This window comes from Phyllobates terribilis, unplaced genomic scaffold (genome assembly GCF_046119375.1).
Source record: "Phyllobates terribilis strain yellow unplaced genomic scaffold, ASM4611937v1 Scaffold_5__5_contigs__length_657084704, whole genome shotgun sequence".
In the NCBI taxonomy this organism is placed as follows: Eukaryota; Metazoa; Chordata; class Amphibia; order Anura; family Dendrobatidae; genus Phyllobates; species Phyllobates terribilis.
Genome location: NW_027362765.1, coordinates 599,358,501 through 599,378,905, shown reverse-complemented (window position 1 = coordinate 599,378,905; position 20,405 = coordinate 599,358,501).

The window sequence follows — 20,405 nt, the reverse complement described above, 5'->3', positions numbered from 1 at the left end:
TCCTGTATATGAGGTGACTGCTGTATATGAGGATCCTCCTGTATATGAGGTGACTGCTGTATATGAGGTGCCTCCTGTATATGAAGTGCCCCCTGTATATGAGGTGCCTGCTGTATGAGGTGACTGCTGTATATGAGGATCCTCCTGTATATGAGGTGACTGCTGTATATGAGGATCCTCCTGTATATGAGGTGACTGCTGTATATGAGGATCCTTCTGTATATGAGGTGACTGCTGTATATGAGGATCTTCCTGTATATGAGGTGACTGCTGTATATGAGGATCCTCCTGTATATGAGGTGACTGCTGTATATGAGGATCCTCCTGTATATGAGGTGACTGCTGTATATGAGGTGCCTCCTGTATATGAAGTGCCCCCTGTATATGAGGTGCCTGCTGTATGAGGTGACTGCTGTATATGAGGATCTTCCTGTATATGAGGTGCCTCCTGTATATGAGGTGCCTCCTGTATATGAGGATCTTCCTGTATATGAGGTGCCTCCTGTATATGAGCTCCCTGCACCCCGTGTAGCTCCTGTATATGAGGGACCTCCTGTATATGAGCTCCCTGCACCCCGTGTAGATCCTGTATAGGAGGTGCCTGCGGTATATGAGGATCCTCCTGTATATGAGGTGACTGCTGTATATGAGGATCCTCATGTATATGAGGTGCCTGCTGTATATGAGGATCCTCCTGTATATGAGGTGCCTGCTGTATATGAGGATCCTCCTGTATATGAGGTGACTGCTGTATATGAGGTGACTTCTGTATATGAGGTGACTGCTGTATATGAGGTGACTGCTGTATATGAGGTGACTTCTGTATATGAGGATCCTCCTGTATATGAGGTGACTGCTGTATATGAGGTGACTTCTGTATATGAGGATCCTCCTGTATATGAGGTGACTGCTGTATATGAGGATCCTCCTGTATGAGGTGACTGCTGTATATGAGGATCCTCCTGTGTATGAGGTGACTGCTGTATATGAGGATCCTCCTGTATATGACGTGACTGCTGTATATGAGGTGACTGCTGTATATGAGGTGACTTCTGTATATGAGGATCCTCCTGTATATGAGGTGACTTCTGTATATGAGGTGCCTGCTGTATATGAGGTGTCTGCTGTATATGAGGATCCTCCTGTATGAGGTGACTGCTGTATATGAGGATCCTCCTGTATATGAGGTGACTGCTGTATATGAGGTGCCTCCTGTATATGAGGTGTCTGCTGTATATGAGGTGCCTCCTGTATATGAGCTCTCTGCACCCCGTGTAGCTCCTGTATATGAGGTGTCTCCTGTATATGAGCTCTCTGCACCCCGTGTAGCTCCTGTATATGAGGTGCCTCCTGTATATGAGCTCTCTGCACCCCGTGTAGCTCCAGTATATGAGGTGCCTCCTGTATATGAGGATCCTCCTGTATATGAGGTGACTGCGGTATATGAGGATCCTCCTGTATATGAGGTGACTGCTGTATATGAGGTGCCTCCTGTATATGAAGTGCCCCCTGTATATGAGGTGCCTGCTGTATGAGGTGACTGCTGTATATGAGGATCTTCCTGTATATGAGGTGCCTCCTGTATATGAGGTGCCTCCTGTATATGAGGATCTTCCTGTATATGAGGTGCCTCCTGTATATGAGCTCCCTGCACCCCGTGTAGCTCCTGTATATGAGGGGCCTCCTGTATATGAGCTCCCTGCACCCCGTGTAGATCCTGTATAGGAGGTGCCTGCGGTATATGAGGATCCTCCTGTATATGAGGTGACTGCTGTATATGAGGATCCTCATGTATATGAGGTGCCTGCTGTATATGAGGATCCTCCTGTATATGAGGTGCCTGCTGTATATGAGGATCCTCCTGTATATGAGGTGACTGCTGTATATGAGGTGACTTCTGTATATGAGGTGACTGCTGTATATGAGGTGACTGCTGTATATGAGGTGACTTCTGTATATGAGGATCCTCCTGTATATGAGGTGACTGCTGTATATGAGGTGACTTCTGTATATGAGGATCCTCCTGTATATGAGGTGACTGCTGTATATGAGGATCCTCCTGTATGAGGTGACTGCTGTATATGAGGATCCTCCTGTGTATGAGGTGACTGCTGTATATGAGGATCCTCCTGTATATGAGGTGACTGCTGTATATGAGGTGACTGCTGTATATGAGGTGACTGCTGTATATGAGGTGAACTCTGTATATGAGGATCCTCCTGTATATGAGGTGACTTCTGTATATGAGGTGCCTGCTGTATATGAGGTGTCTGCTGTATATGAGGATCCTCCTGTATGAGGTGACTGCTGTATATGAGGATCCTCCTGTATATGAGGTGACTGCTGTATATGAGGTGCCTCCTGTATATGAGGTGTCTGCTGTATATGAGGTGCCTCCTGTATATGAGCTCTCTGCACCCCGTGTAGCTCCTGTATATGAGGTGTCTCCTGTATATGAGCTCTCTGCACCCCGTGTAGCTCCTGTATATGAGGTGCCTCCTGTATATGAGCTCTCTGCACCCCGTGTAGCTCCAGTATATGAGGTGCCTCCTGTATATGAGGATCCTCCTGTATATGAGGTGACTTCTGTATATGAGGTGCCTGCTGTATATGAGGTGTCTGCTGTATATGAGGATCCTCCTGTATATGAGGTGACTTCTGTATATGAGGTGCCTGCTGTATATGAGGTGACTTCTGTATATGAGGATCCTCCTGTATATGAGGTGACTTCTGTATATGAGGTGCCTGCTGTATATGAGGTGTCTGCTGTATATGAGGATCCTCCTGTATATGAGGTGACTGCTGTATATGAGGATCATCCTGTATATGAGGTGACTGCTGTATATGAGGATCTTCCTGTATATGAGGTGACTGCTGTATATGAGGATCCTCCTGTATATGAGGTGACTGCTGTATATGAGAATCCTCCTGTATATGAGGTGACTGCTGTATATGAGGATCCTCCTGTATATGAGGTGACTGCTGTATATGAGGTGACTGCTGTATATGAGGTGACTTCTGTATATGAGGATCCTCCTGTATATGAGGTGACTTCTGTATATGAGGTGCCTGCTGTATATGAGGTGTCTGCTGTATATGAGGATCCTCCTGTATGAGGTGACTGCTGTATATGAGGATCCTCCTGTATATGAGGTGACTGCTGTATATGAGGTGCCTCCTGTATATGAGGTGTCTGCTGTATATGAGGTGTCTGCTGTATATGAGGTGACTGCTGTATATGAGGTGTCTGCTGTATATGAGGATCCTCCTGTATATGAGGTGACTGCTGTATATGAGGTGCCTCCTGTATATGAGGTGACTGCTGTATATGAGGATCTTCCTGTATATGAGGTGACTGCTGTATATGAGGTGCCTGCTGTATATGAGCTCCCTGCACCCCGTGTAGCTCCTGTATATGAGGTGACTGCTGTATATGAGGTATCTGCTGTATATGAGGTGTCTGCTGTATCTGAGGTGACTGCTATATATGAGGTGTCTGCTGTATATGAGGATCCTCCTGTATATGTGGTGACTGCTGTATATGAGGTGCCTCCTGTATATGAGGTGACTGCTGTATATGAGGATCCTCCTGTATATGAGGTGACTGCTGTATATGAGGATCCTCCTGTATATGAGGTGACTGCTGTATATGAGGTGACTGCTGTATATGAGCTCCCTGCACCCAGTGTAGCTCCTGTATATGAGGTGACTGCTGTATATGAGGTGTCTGCTGTATATGAGGATCCTCCTGTATATGAGGTGACTGCTGTATATGAGGATCTTCCTGTATATGAGGTGACTGCTGTATATGAGGTGCCTGCTGTATATGAGCTCCCTGCACCCCGTGTAGCTCCTGTATATGAGGTGACTGCTGTATATGAGGTATCTGCTGTATATGAGGTGTCTGCTGTATCTGAGGTGACTGCTATATATGAGGTGTCTGCTGTATATGAGGATCCTCCTGTATATGTGGTGACTGCTGTATATGAGGTGCCTCCTGTATATGAGGTGACTGCTGTATATGAGGATCCTCCTGTATATGAGGTGACTGCTGTATATGAGGATCCTCCTGTATATGAGGTGACTGCTGTATATGAGGTGACTGCTGTATATGAGCTCCCTGCACCCAGTGTAGCTCCTGTATATGAGGTGACTGCTGTATATGAGGTGTCTGCTGTATATGAGGATCCTACTGTATATGAGGTGACTGCTGTATATGAGGATCCTCCTGTATATGAGGTGACTGCTGTATATGAGGATCCTCCTGTATATGAGGTGACTGCTGTATATGAGGATCCTCCTGTATATGAGGTGACTGCTGTATATGAGGATCCTCCTGTATATGAGGTGACTGCTGTATATGAGGATCCTCCTGTATATGAGGTGCCTCCTGTATATGAGCCCTCTGCACCCCGTGTAGCTCCTGTATATGAGGTGCCTGGTGTATATGAGCCCTCTGCACCCCGTGTAGCTCCTGTATATGAGGCGCCTCCTGTATATGAGCCCTCTGCACCCCGTGTAGCTCCTGTATATGAGGTGCCTGGTGTATATGAGCCCTCTGCACCCCGTGTAGCTCCTGTATATGATGTGACTGCTATATATGAGGTGACTGCTGTATATGAGGTGACTTCTGTATATGAGGATCCTCCTGTATATGAGGTGACTGCTGTATATGAGGATCCTCCTGTATATGAGGTGTCTGCTGTATATGAGGATCCTCCTGTATATGAGGTGACTGCTGTATATGAGGTGCCTCCTGTATATGAGCCCTCTGCACCCCGTGTAGCTCCTGTATATGAGGATCCTCCTGTATATGAGCCCTCTGCGCCCCGTGTAGCTCCTGCATATGAGGTGACTGCTGTATATGAGGTGCCTGCTGTATATGAGGTGACTTCTGTATATGAGGATCCTCCTGTATATGAGGTGACTTCTGTATATGAGGTGCCTGCTGTATATGAGGTGTCTGCTGTATATGAGGATCCTCCTGTATATGAGGTGACTGCTGTATATGAGGATCATCCTGTATATGAGGTGACTGCTGTATATGAGGATCTTCCTGTATATGAGGTGACTGCTGTATATGAGGATCCTCCTGTATATGAGGTGACTGCTGTATATGAGGATCCTCCTGTATATGAGGTGACTGCTGTATATGAGGATCCTCCTGTATATGAGGTGACTGCTGTATATGAGGTGACTGCTGTATATGAGGTGACTTCTGTATATGAGGATCCTCCTGTATATGAGGTGACTTCTGTATATGAGGTGCCTGCTGTATATGAGGTGTCTGCTGTATATGAGGATCCTCCTGTATGAGGTGACTGCTGTATATGAGGATCCTCCTGTATATGAGGTGACTGCTGTATATGAGGTGCCTCCTGTATATGAGGTGTCTGCTGTATATGAGGTGTCTGCTGTATATGAGGTGACTGCTGTATATGAGGTGTCTGCTGTATATGAGGATCCTCCTGTATATGAGGTGACTGCTGTATATGAGGTGCCTCCTGTATATGAGGTGACTTCTGTATATGAGGATCTTCCTGTATATGAGGTGACTGCTGTATATGAGGTGCCTGCTGTATATGAGCTCCCTGCACCCCGTGTAGCTCCTGTATATGAGGTGACTGCTGTATATGAGGTATCTGCTGTATATGAGGTGTCTGCTGTATCTGAGGTGACTGCTATATATGAGGTGTCTGCTGTATATGAGGATCCTCCTGTATATGTGGTGACTGCTGTATATGAGGTGCCTCCTGTATATGAGGTGACTGCTGTATATGAGGATCTTCCTGTATATGAGGTGACTGCTGTATATGAGGATCCTCCTGTATATGAGGTGACTGCTGTATAGGAGGATCCTCCTGTATATGAGGTGACTGCTGCATATGAGGATCCTCCTGTATATGAGGTGACTGCTGTATATGAGGATCCTCCTGTATATGAGGTGACTGCTGTATATGAGGATCCTCCTGTATATGAGGTGACTGCTGTATATGAGGTGACTGCTGTATATGAGCTCCCTGCACCCCGTGTAGCTCCTGTATATGAGGTGACTGCTGTATATGAGGTGTCTGCTGTATATGAGGATCCTCCTGTATATGAGGTGACTGCTGTATATGAGGATCCTCCTGTATATGAGGTGACTGCTGTATATGAGGATCCTCCTGTATATGAGGTGACTGCTGTATATGAGGATCCTCCTGTATATGAGGTGACTGCTGTATAGAGGATCCTCCTGTATATGAGGTGACTGCTGTATATGAGGATCCTCCTGTATATGAGGTGTCTGCTGTATATGAGGATCCTCCTGTATATGAGGTGCCTGCTATATATGAGGATCCTCCAGTATATGAGGTGACTGCTGTATATGAGGATCCTCCTGTATATGAGGTGACTGCTGTATATGAGGACCTCCTGTATATGAGGTGACTGTTGTATATGGGATGACTGCTGTATATGAGCTCCCTGCACCCCGTGTAGCTCCTGTATATGAGGTGACTGCTGTATATGAGGTGTCTGCTGTATATGAGGATCCTCCTGGATATGAGGTGACTGCTGTATATGAGGATCTTCCTGTATATGAGGTGACTGCTGTATATGAGGATCCTCCTGTATATGAGGTAACTGCTGTATATGAGGATCCTCCTGTATATGAGGTGACTGCTGTATATGAGGATCTTCCTGTATATGAGGTGACTGCTGTATATGAGGTGCCTCCTGTATAGGAGGTGCCTGCTGTATATGAGCTCCCTGCACCCCTTGTAGCTCCTGTATATGAGGTGACTGCTGTATATGAGGTGTCTGCTGTATATGAGGTGTCTGCTGTATATTAAGTGACTGCTGTATATGAGGTGTCTGCTGTATATGAGCTCTCTGCACCCCGTGTAGCTCCGGTATATGAGGTGACTGCTGTATATGAGGTGTCTGCTGTATATGAGGATCCTCCTGTATATGAGGTGACTGCTGTATATGAGGATCCTCCTGTATATGAGGTGACTGCTGTATATGAGGATCTTCCTGTATATGAGGTGACTGCTGTATATGAGGATCCTCCTGTATATGAGGTGACTGCTGTATATGAGGATCCTCCTGTATATGAGGTGACTGCTGTATATAAGGATCCTCCTGTATATGAGGTGACTGCTGTATATGAGGATCCTCCTGTATATGAGGTGACTGCTGTATATGAAGATCCTCCTGTATATGAGCCCTCTGCACCCCGTGTAGCTCCTGTATATGAGGTGCCTCCTGTATATGAGCTCCCTGCACCCCGTGTAGCTCCTGTATATGAGGTGCCTCCTGTATAAGAGGTGGCTGCTGTATATGAGCTCCCTGCACCCCGTGTAGCTCCTGTATAGGAGGGGCCTGCGGTATATGAGGATCCTCCTGTATATGAGGTGACTGCTGTATATGAGGATCCTCCTGTATGAGGTGACTGCTGTATATGAGGATCCTCCTGTATATAAGGTGACTGCTGTATATGAGGATCCTCCTGTATATGAGGTGACTGCTGTATATGAGGATCTTCCTGTATATGAGGTCACTGCTGTATATGAGGATCCTCCTGTATATGAGGTGACTGCTGTATATGAGGATCCTCCTGTATATGAGGTGACTGCTGTATATGAGCTCCCTGCATCCAGTGTAGCTCCTGTATATGAGGTGACTTCTGTATATGAGGTGACTGCTGTATATGAGGTGACTGCTGTATATGAGGATCCTCCTGTATATGAGGTGACTGCTGTGTATGAGGTGACTTCTGTATATGAGGTGCCTCCTGTATATGAGGTGACTGCTGTATATGAGGATCCTCCTGTATATGAGGTGACTGCTGTATATGAGGATCCTCCTGTATATGAGGTGACTGCTGTATAAGAGCTCCCTGCACCCCGTGTAGCTCCTGTATATGAGGTGCCTCCTGTATATGAGGTGCCTGCCGTATATGAGCTCCCTGCACCCCGTGTAGCTCCTGTATATGAGGTGCCTCCTGTATATGAGGTGGCTCCTGTATATGAGCTCCCTGAACCCCGTGTAGCTCCTGTATAGGAGGTGCCTGCGGTATATGAGGATCCTCCTGTATATGAGGTGACTGCTGTATATGAGGTGACTGCTGTATATGAGGATCTTCCTGTATATGAGGTGACTGCTGTATATGAGGATCCTCCTGTATGAGGTGACTGCTGTATATGAGGATCCTCCTGTGTATGAGGTGACTGCTGTATATGAGGTGACTGCTGTATATGAGGTGACTGCTGTATATGAGGATCTTCCTGTATATGAGGTGACTGCTGTATATGAGGATCCTCCTGTATATGAGGTGACTGCTGTATATGAGGATCCTCCTGTATATGAGGTGACTGCTGTATATGAGGATCCTCCTGTATATGAGGTGACTGCTGTATATGAGGATCCTCCTGTATATGAGGTGACTGCTGTATATGAGGATCTTCCTGTATATGAGGTGACTGCTGTATATGAGGATCCTCCTGTATATGAGGTGTCTGCTGTATATGAGCTCCCTGCACCCCGTGTAGCTCCTGTATATGAGGTGACTGCTGTATATGAGGTGACTGCTGTATATGAGGTGTCTGCTGTATATGAGCTCTCTGCACCCCGTGTAGCTCCTGTATATGAGGTGTCTGCTGTATATGAGGTGACTGCTGTATATGAGGTGACTGCTGTATATGAGGATCCTCCTGTATATGAGGTGTCTGCTGTATATGAGGATCCTCCTGTATATGAGGTGACTGCTGTATATGAGGATCTTCCTGTATATGAGGTGACTGCTGTATATGAGGATCCTCCTATATAGGAGGTGCCTGCTGTATATGAGCTCCCTGCACCCCATGTAGCTCCTGTATATGAGGTGACTGCTGTATATGAGGTGTCTGCTGTATATGAGGTGTCTGCTGTATATGAGGTGACTGCTGTATATGAGGCGTCTGCTGTATATGAGCTCTCTGCACCCCGTGTAGCTCCTGTATATGAGGTGACTGATGTATATGAGGTGACTGCTGTATATGAGGTGTCTACTGTATATGAGCTCTCTGCACCCCGTGTAGCTCCAGTATATGAGGTGACTGCTGTATATGAGGTGTCTGCTGTATATGAGGTGACTGCTGTATATGAGGCGTCTGCTGTATATGAGCTCTCTGCACCCCGTGTAGCTCCTGTATATGAGGTGATTGCTGTATATGAGGTGACTGCTGTATATGAGGATCTTCCCGTATATGAGGTGACTGCTGTATATGAGGATCCTCCTGTATATGAGGTGACTGCTGTATATGAGGATCCTCCTGTATATGAGGTGACTGCTGTATATGAGGATCTTCCTGTATATGAGGTGACTGCTGTATATGAGGATCCTCCTGTATATGAGGTGACTGCTGTATATGAGGATCCTCCTGTATATGAGGTGACTGCTGTATATGAGGATCCTCCTGTATATGAGGTGACTGCTATATATGAGGATCTTCCTGTATATGAGGTGACTGCTGTATATGAGGATCCTCCTGTATAGGAGGTGCCTGCTGTATATGAGCTCCCTGCACCCCGTGTGACTCCTGTATATGAGGTGACTGCTGTATATGAGGTGTCTGCTGTATATGAGGTGTCTGCTGTATATGAGGTGACTGCTGTATATGACGTGTCTGCTGTATATGAGCTCTCTGCACCCCGTATAGCTCCTGTATATGAGGTGACTGCTGTATATGAGGTGTCTGCTGTATATGAGGTGACTGCTGTATATGAGGTGACTGCTGTATATGAGGTGTCTGCTGCATATGAGGATCCTCCTGTATATGAGGTGACTGCTGTATATGAGGATCCTCCTGTATATGAGGTGACTGCTGTATATGAGGATCTTCCTGTACATGAGGTGACTGCTGTATATGAGGATCCTCCTGTATATGAGGTGACTGCTGTATATGAGGATTCTCCTGTATATGAGGTGACTGCTGTATATGAGGATCCTCCTGTATATGAGGTGACTGCTGTATATGAGGATCCTCCTGTATATGAGCCTTCTGCACCCCGTGTAGCTCCTGTATATGAGGTGCCTCCTGTATATGAGCTCCCTGCACCCCGTGTAGCTCCTGTATATGAGGATCCTCCTGTATATGAGGTGCCTGCGGTATATGAGGATCCTCCTGTATATGAGGTGACTGCTGTATATGAGGTGCCTCCTGTATATGAGCCCTCTGCACCCCGTGTAGCTCCTGTATATGAGGTGCCTCCTGTATATGAGCTGCCTGCACCCCGTGTAGCTCCTGTATATGAGGTTCCTCCTGTATATGAGGTGACTGCTGTATATGAGGATCCTCCTGTGTATGAGGTGACTGCTGTATATGAGGATCCTCCTGTATATGAGGTGCCTGCTGTATATGAGGATCCTCCTGTATATGAGGTAACTGCTGTATATGAGGTGCCTGCGGTATATGAGGATCCTCCTGTATATGAGGTGAGTGCTGTATATGAGGTGCCTCCTTTATATGAGCTCCCTGCACCCCGTGTAGCTCCTGTATATGAGGTGCCTCCTGTATATGAGGTGCCTCCTGTATATGAGCCCTCTGCACCCCGTGTAGCTCCTGTATAGGAGGTGCCTCCTGTATATGAGCTCCCTGCACCCCGTGTAGATCCTGTATATGAGGTGCCTCCTGTATAAGAGGTGGCTGCTGTATATGAGCTCCCTGCACCCCGTGTAGCTCCTGTATAGGAGGTGCCTGCGGTATATGAGGATCCTCCTGTATATGAGGTGACTGCTGTATATGAGGATCCTCCTTTATATGAGGTGACTGCTGTATATGAGGATCCTCCTGTATGAGGTGACTGCTGTATATGAGGATCCTCCTGTATATGAGCCCTCTGCACCCCGTGTAGCTCCTGTATAGGAGGTGCCTCCTGTATATGAGCTCCCTGCACCCCGTGTAGATTCTGTATATGAGGTGCCTCCTGTATAAGAGGTGGCTGCTGTATATGAGCTCCCTGCACCCCGTGTAGCTCCTGTATAGGAGGTGCCTGCGGTATATGAGGATCCTCCTGTATGAGGTGACTGCTGTATATGAGGATCATCCTGTATATAAGGTGACTGCTGTATATGAGGATCCTCCTGTATATGAGGTGACTGCTGTATATGAGGATCTCCCTGTATATGAGGTGACTGCTGTATATGAGGATCCTCCTGTATATGAGGTGACTGCTGTATATGAGGATCCTCCTGTATATGAGGTGACTGCTGTATATGAGCTCCCTGCACCCAGTGTAGCTCCTGTATATGAGGTGACTTCTGTATATGAGGTGACTGCTGTATATGAGGTGACTGCTGTATATGAGGATCCTCCTGTATATGAGGTGACTGCTGTATATGAGGATCCTCCTGTATATGAGGTGACTGCTGTATATGAGGTGACTTCTGTATATGAGGTGCCTCCTGTATATGAGGTTACTGCTGTATATGAGGATCCTCCTGTATATGAGGTGAGTGCTGTATATGAGGATCCTCCTGTATATGAGGTGACTGCGGTATATGAGGATCCTCCTGTATATGAGGTGACTGCGGTATATGAGGATCCTCCTGTATATGAGGTGACTGCTGTATATGAGGATCCTCCTGTATATGAAGTGACTGCTGTATATGAGGTGCCTCCTGTATATGAGGTGTCTGCTGTATATGAGGTGCCTCCTGTATATGAGCTCTCTGCACCCCGTGTAGCTCCTGTATATGAGGTGCCTCCTGTATATGAGCTCTCTGCACCCTGTGTAGCTCCTGTATATGAAGTGCCTCCTGTATATGAGCTCTCTGCACCCCGTGTAGCTCCTTTATATGAGGTGCCTCCTGTATATGATGATCCTCCTGTATATGAGGTGACTGCTGTATATGAGGATCCTCCTGTATATGAGCCCTCTGCACCCCGTGTAGCTCCTGTATATGAGGTGCCTGGTGTATATGAGCCCTCTGCACCCCGTGTAGCTCCTGTATATGAGGCGCCTCCTGTATATGAGCCCTCTGCACCCCGTGTAGCTCCTGTATATGAGGTGCCTGGTGTATATGAGCCCTCTGCACCCCGTGTAGCTCCTGTATATGAGGTGCCTCATGTATATGAGCCCTCTGCACCCCGTGTAGCTCCTGTATATGAGTTGCCTCCTGTATATGAGGATCCTCCTGTATATGAGCCCTCTGCACCCCGTGTAGCTCCTGTATATGAGGTGAGTGCTGTATATGAGGTGACTGCTGTATATGAGGTGACTTCTGTATATGAGGATCCTCCTGTATATGAGGTGACTTCTGTATATGAGGTGCCTGCTGTATATGAGGTGTCTGCTGTATATGAGGATCCTCCTGTATATGAGGTGACTGCTGTATATGAGGATCCTCCTGTATATGAGGTGACTGCGGCATATGAGGATCCTCCTGTATATGAGGTGACTGCTGTATATGAGGATCCTCCTGTATATGAGGTGACTGCTGTATATGAGGATCTTCCTGTATATGAGGTGCCTGCGGTATATGAGGATCCTCCTGTATATGAGGTGTCTGCTGTATATGAGCTCTCTGCACCCCGTGTAGCTCCTGTATATGAGGATCTTCCTGTATATGAGGTGACTGCTGTATATGAGGATCCTCCTGTATATGAGGTGTCTGCTGTATATGAGGATCTTCCTGTATATGAGGTGACTGCTGTATATGAGGATCCTCCTGTATGAGGTGACTGCTGTATATGAGGATCCTCCTGTATATGAGGTGACTGCTGTATATGAGGATCCTCCTGTATATGAGGTGACTGCGGTATATGAGGATCCTCCTGTATATGAGGTGACTGCGGTATATGAGGATCCTCCTATATATGAGGTGACTGCTGTATATGAGCCCTCTGCACCCCGTGTAGCTCCTGTATATGTGGTGCCTGGTGTATATGAGCCCTCTGCACCCCATGTAGCTCCTGTATATGAGGTGCCTCCTGTATATGAGCCCTCTGCACCCCGTGTAGCTCCTGTATATGAGTTGCCTCCTGTATATGAGGATCCTCCTGTATATGAGCCCTCTGCACCCCGTGTAGCTCCTGTATATGAGGTGAGTGCTGTATATGAGGTGACTGCTGTATATGAGGTGACTTCTGTATGAGGATCCTCCTGTATATGAGGTGACTTCTGTATATGAGGTGCCTGCTGTATATGAGGTGTCTGCTGTATATGAGGATCCTCCTGTATATGAGGTGACTGCTGTATATGAGGATCCTCCTGTATATGAGGTGACTGCTGTATATGAGGATCTTCCTGTATATGAGGTGCCTGCGGCATATGAGGATCCTCCTGTATATGAGGTGACTGCTGTATATGAGGATCCTCCTATATATGAGGTGACTGCTGTATATGAGGATCTTCCTGTATATGAGGTGCCTGCGGTATATGAGGATCCTCCTGTATATGAGGTGTCTGCTGTATATGAGCTCTCTGCACCCCGTGTAGCTCCTGTATATGAGGATCTTCCTATATATGAGGTGACTGCTGTATATGAGGATCCTCCTGTATATGAGGTGTCTGCTGTATATGAGGAACTTCCTGTATATGAGGTGACTGCTGTATATGAGGATCCTCCTGTATATGAGGTGACTGCAGTATATGAGGATACTCCTGTATATGAGGTGACTGCTGTATATGAGGATCCTTCTGTATATGAGGTGACTGCTGTATATGAGGATCCTCCTGTATATGAGGTGACTGCGGTATATGAGGATCCTCCTGTATATGAGGTGACTGCGGTATATGAGGATCCTCCTGTATATGAGGTGACTGCTGTATATGAGCCCTCTGCACCCCGTGTAGCTCCTGTATATTTGGTGCCTGGTGTATATGAGCCCTCTGCACCCCGTGTAGCTCCTGTATAAGAGGTGCCTCCTGTATATGAGGTGACTTCTGTATATGAGGATCCTCCTGTATATGAGGTGCCTGCGGTATATGAGGATCCTCCTGTATATGAGGTGACTGCTGTATATGAGGATCTTCCTGTATATGAGGTGACTGCTGTATATGAGGATCCTCCTGTATATGAGGTGACTGCTGTATATGAGGATCTTCCTGTATATGAGGTGACTGCTGTATATGAGGATCCTCCTGTATATGAGGTGACTGCTGTATATGAGGATCCTCCTGTATATGAGGTGACTGCTGTATATGAGGATCCTCCTGTATATGAGGTGACTGCTGTATATGAGGTGTCTGCTGTATATGAGGATCCTCCTGTATATGAGGTGACTGCTGTATATGAGGATCCTCCTGTATATGAGGTGACTGCTGTATATGAGGATCCTCCTGTATATGAGGTGACTGCTGTATATGAGGATCTTCCTGTATATGAGGTGACTGCTGTATATGAGGATCCTCCTGTATATGAGCCCTCTGCACCCCGTGTAGCTCCTGTATATGAGGTGCCTCCTGTATATGAGCTCCCTGCACCCCGTGTAGCTCCTGTATATGAGGATCCTCCTGTATATGAGGTGACTGCTGTATATGAGGATCCTCCTGTATATGAGGTGACTGCGGTATATGAGGATCCTCCTGTATATGAGGTGACTGCTGTATATGAGGATCCTCCTGTATATGAGGTGACTGCTGTATATGAGGTGCCTCCTGTATATGAGCTCCCTGCACCCCGTATAGCTCCTGTATATGAGGTGACTGCTGTATATGAGGTGACTGCTGTATATGAGGTGTCTGCTGTATATGAGCTCTCTGCACCCCGTGTAGCTCCTGTATATGAGGTGACTGCTGTATATGAGGTGACTGCTGTATATGAGGATCCTCCTGTATATAAGGTGACTGCTGTATATGAGGTGTCTGCTGTATATGAGGTGTCTGCTGTATATGAGCTCCCTGCACCCCGTGTAGCTCCTGTATATGAGGTGACTGCTGTATATGAGGTGACTGCTGTATATGAGGATCCTCCTGTATATGAGGTGACTGCTGTATATGAGGATCCTCCTGTATATGAGGTGACTGCTGTATATGAGGATCTTCCTGTATATGAGGTGACTGCTGTATATGAGGATCCTCCTGTATATGAGGTGCCTGCTGTATATGAGCTCCCTGCACCTCGTGTAGCTCCTGTATATGAGGTGACTGCTGTATATGAGGTGACTGCTGTATATGAGGTGTCGGCTGTATATGAGCTCTCTGCACCCCGTCTAGCTCCTGTATATGAGGTGACTGCTGTATATGAGGTGACTGCTGTATATGAGGATCCTCCTGTATATGAGGTGACTGCTGTATATGAGGTGTCAGCTATATATGAGGTGTCTGCTGTATATGAGCTCCCTGCACCCCGTGTAGCTCCTGTATATGAGGTGACTGCTGTATATGAGGTGACTGCTGTATATGAGGATCCTCCTGTATATGAGGTGACTGCTGTATATGAGGATCCTCCTGTATATGAGGTGACTGCTGTATATGAGGATCTTCCTGTATATGAGGTGACTGCTGTATATGAGGATCCTCCTGTATATGAGGTGACTGCTGTATATGAGAATCCTCCTGTATAGGAGGTGCCTGCTGTATATGAGCTCCCTGCACCCCGTGTAGCTCCTGTATATGAGGTGACTGCTGTATATGAGGTGTCTGCTGTATATGAGGTGTCTGCTGTATATGAGGTGACTGCTGTATATGAGGATCCTCCTGTATATAAGGTGACTGCTGTATATGAGGATCCTCCTGTATATGAGGTGACTGCTGTATATGAGGATCCTCCTGTATATGAGGTGCCTGCTGTATATGAGGATCCTCCTGTATATGAGGTGACTGCTGTATATGAGGATCCTCCTGTATATGAGGTGACTGCTGTATATGAGGATCTTCCTGTATATGAGGTGACTGCTGTATATGAGGATCCTCCTGTATATGAGGTGCCTGCTGTATATGAGCTCCCTGCACCTCGTGTAGCTCCTGTATATGAGGTGACTGCTGTATATGAGGTGACTGCTGTATATGAGGTGTCGGCTGTATATGAGCTCTCTGCACCCCGTCTAGCTCCTGTATATGAGGTGACTGCTGTATATGAGGTGACTGCTGTATATGAGGATCCTCCTGTATATGAGGTGACTGCTGTATATGAGGTGTCAGCTATATATGAGGTGTCTGCTGTATATGAGCTCCCTGCACCCCGTGTAGCTCCTGTATATGAGGTGACTGCTGTATATGAGGTGACTGCTGTATATGAGGATCCTCCTGTATATGAGGTGACTGCTGTATATGAGGATCCTCCTGTATATGAGGTGACTGCTGTATATGAGGATCTTCCTGTATATGAGGTGACTGCTGTATATGAGGATCCTCCTGTATATGAGGTGACTGCTGTATATGAGAATCCTCCTGTATAGGAGGTGCCTGCTGTATATGAGCTCCCTGCACCCCGTGTAGCTCCTGTATATGAGGTGACTGCTGTATATGAGGTGTCTGCTGTATATGAGGTGTCTGCTGTATATGAGGTGACTGCTGTATATGAGGATCCTCCTGTATATAAGGTGACTGCTGTATATGAGGATCCTCCTGTATATGAGGTGACTGCTGTATATGAGGATCCTCCTGTATAGGAGGTGCCTGCTGTATATGAGGATCCTCCTGTATATGAGGTGACTGCTGTATATGAGGATCCTCCTGTATATGAGGTGACTGCTGTATATGAGGATCTTCCTGTATATGAGGTGACTGCTGTATATGAGGATCCTCCTGTATATGAGGTGCCTGCTGTATATGAGGTCCCTGCACCTCGTGTAGCTCCTGTATATGAGGTGACTGCTGTATATGAGGTGACTGCTGTATATGAGGTGTCGGCTGTATATGAGCTCTCTGCACCCCGTGTAGCTCCTGTATATGAGGTGACTGCTGTATATGAGGTGACTGCTGTATATGAGGATCCTCCTGTATATGAGGTGACTGCTGTATATGAGGTGTCAGCTATATATGAGGTGTCTGCTGTATATGAGCTCCCTGCACCCCGTGTAGCTCCTGTATATGAGGTAACTGCTGTATATGAGGTGACTGCTTTATATGAGGATCCTCCTGTATATGAGGTGACTGCTGTATATGAGGATCCTCCTGTATATGAGGTGACTGCTGTATATGAGGTGCCTCCTGTATATGAGCCCTCTGCACCCCGTGTAGCTCCTGTATATGAGTTGCCTCCTGTATATGAGGATCCTCCTGTATATGAGCCCTCTGCACCCCGTGTAGCTCCTGTATATGAGGTGACTGCTGTATATGAGGTGACTGCTGTATATGAGGTGACTTCTGTATATGAGGATCCTCCTGTATATGAGGTGACATCTGTATATGAGGTGCCTGCTGTATATGAGGTGTCTGCTGTATATGAGGATCCTCCTGTATATGAGGTGACTGCTGTATATGAGGATCCTCGTGTATATGAGGTGACTGCTGTATATGAGGATCTTCCTGTATATGAGGTGACTGCTGTATATGAGGATCCTCCTGTATATGAGGTGACTGCTGTATATGAGGATCCTCCTGTATATGAGGTGACTGCTGTATATGAGGATCCTCCTGTATATGAGGTGACTGCTGTATATGAGGTGTCTGCTGTATATGAGGATCCTCCTGTATATGAGGTGACTGCTGTATATGAGGATCCTCCTGTATATGAGGTGACTGCTGTATATGAGGATCCTCCTGTATATGAGGTGACTGCTGTATATGAGGATCTTCCTGTATATGAGGTGACTGCTGTATATGAGGATCCTCCTGTATATGAGCCCTCTGCACCCCGTGTAGCTCCTGTATATGAGGTGCCTCCTGTATATGAGCTCCCTGCACCCCGTGTAGCTCCTGTATATGAGGATCCTCCTGTATATGAGGTGACTGCTGTATATGAGGATCCTCCTGTATATGAGGTGACTGTGGTATATGAGGATCCTCCTGTATATGAGGTGACTGCTGTATATGAGGATCCTCCTGTATATGATGTGACTGCTGTATATGAGGTGCCTCCTGTATATGAGCTCCCTGCACCCCGAGTAGCTCCTGTATATGAGGTGACTGCTGTATATGAGGTGACTGCTGTATATGAGGTGTCTGCTGTATATGAGCTCTCTGCACCCCGTGTAGCTCCTGTATATGAGGTGACTGCTGTATATGAGGTGACTGCTGTATATGAGGATCCTCCTGTATATGAGGTGACTGCTGTATATGAGGTGTCTGCTGTACATGAGGTGTCTGCTGTATATGAGCTCCCTGCACCCCGTGTAGCTCCTGTATATGAGGTGACTGCTGTATATGAGGTGACTGCTGTATATGAGGATCCTCCTGTATATGAGGTGACTGCTGTATATGAGGATCCTCCTGTATATGAGGTGACTGCTGTATATGAGGATCTTCCTGTATATGAGGTGACTGCTGTATATGAGGATCCTCCTGTATATGAGGTGACTGCTGTATATGAGAATCCTCCTGTATAGGAGGTGCCTGCTGTATATGAGCTCCCTGCACCTCGTGTAGCTCCTGTATATGAGGTGACTGCTGTATATGAGGTGACTGCTGTATATGAGGTGTCTGCTGTATATGAGCTCTCTGCACCCTGTGTAGCTCCTGTATATGAGGTGACTGCTGTATATGAGGTGACTGCTGTATATGAGGATCCTCCTGTATATGAGGTGACTGCTGTATATGAGGTGTCAGCTGTATATGAGGTGTCTGCTGTATATGAGCTCCCTGCACCCCGTGTAGCTCCTGTATATGAGGTGACTGCTGTATATGAGGTGACTGCTGTATATGAGGATCCTCCTGTATATGAGGTGACTGCTGTATATGAGGAACCTCCTGTATATGAGGTGACTGCTGTATATGAGGATCTTCCTGTATATGAGGTGACTGCTGTATATGAGGATCCTCCTGTATATGAGGTGACTGCTGTATATGAGAATCCTCCTGTATAGGAGGTGCCTGCTGTATATGAGCTCCCTGCACCCCGTGTAGCTCCTGTATATGAGGTGACTGCTGTATATGAGGTGTCTGCTGTATATGAGGTGTCTGCTGTATATGAGGTGACTGCTGTATATGAGGATCCTCCTGTATATAAGGTGACTGCTGTATATGAGGATCCTCCTGTATATGAGGTGACTGCTGTATATGAGGATCCTCCTGTATAGGAGGTGCCTGCTGTATATGAGGATCCTCCTGTATATGAGGTGACTGCTGTATATGAGGATCCTCCTGTATATGAGGTGACTGCTGTATATGAGGATCCTCCTGTATAAGAGGTGACTGCTGTATATGAGGATCTTCCTGTATATGAGGTGACTGCTGTATATGAGGATCCTCCTGTATAGGAGGTGCCTGCTGTATATGAGCTCCCTGCACCCCGTGTAGCTCCTGTATATGAGGTGACTGCTGTATATGAGGTGTCTGCTGTATATCAGGTGTCTGCTGTATATGAGGTGACTGCTGTATATGAGGTGTCTGCTGTATATGAGCTCTCTGCACCCCGTGTAGCTCCTGTATATGAGGTGACTGCTGTATATGAGGTGACTGCTGTATATGAGGTGACTGCTGTATATGAGGTGTCTGCTGTATATGAGGATCCTCCTGTATATGAGGTGACTGCTGTATATGAGGATCCTCCTGTATATGAGGTGACTGCTGTATATGAGGATCCTCCTGTATATGAGGTGACTGCTGTATATGAGGATCTTCCTGTATATGAGGTGACTGCTGTATATGAGGATCCTCCTGTATATGAGGATCCTCCTGTATATGAGCCCTCTGCACCCCGTGTAGCTCCTGTATATGAGGTGCCTCCTGTATATGAGCTCCCTGCACCCCGTGTATCTCCTGTATATGAGGATCCTCCTGTATATTAGGTGACTGCTGTATATGAGGATCCTCCTGTATATGAGGTGCCTACGGTATATGAGGTGACTGCTGTATGTGAGGTGCCTCCTGTATATGAGCCCTCTGCACCCCGTGTAGCTCCTGTATATGAGTTGCCTCCTGTATATGAGGATCCTCCTGTATATGAGCCCTCTGCACCCCGTGTAGCTCCTGTATATGAGGTGACTGCTGTATATGAGGTGACTGCTGTATATGAGGTGACTTCTGTATATGAGGATCCTCCTGTATATGAGGTGACTTCTGTATATGAGGTGCCTGCTGTATATGAGGTGTCTGCTGTATATGAGGATCCTCCTGTATATGAGGTGACTGCTGTATATGAGGATCCTCCTGTATATGAGGTGACTGCTGTATATGAGGATCTTCCTGTATATGAGGTGACTGCTGTATATGAGGATCCTCCTGTATATGAGGTGACTGCTGTATATGAGGATCCTCCTGTATATGAGGTGACTGCTGTATATGAGGATCCTCCTGTATATAAGGTGACTGCTGTATATGAGGTGTCTGCTGTA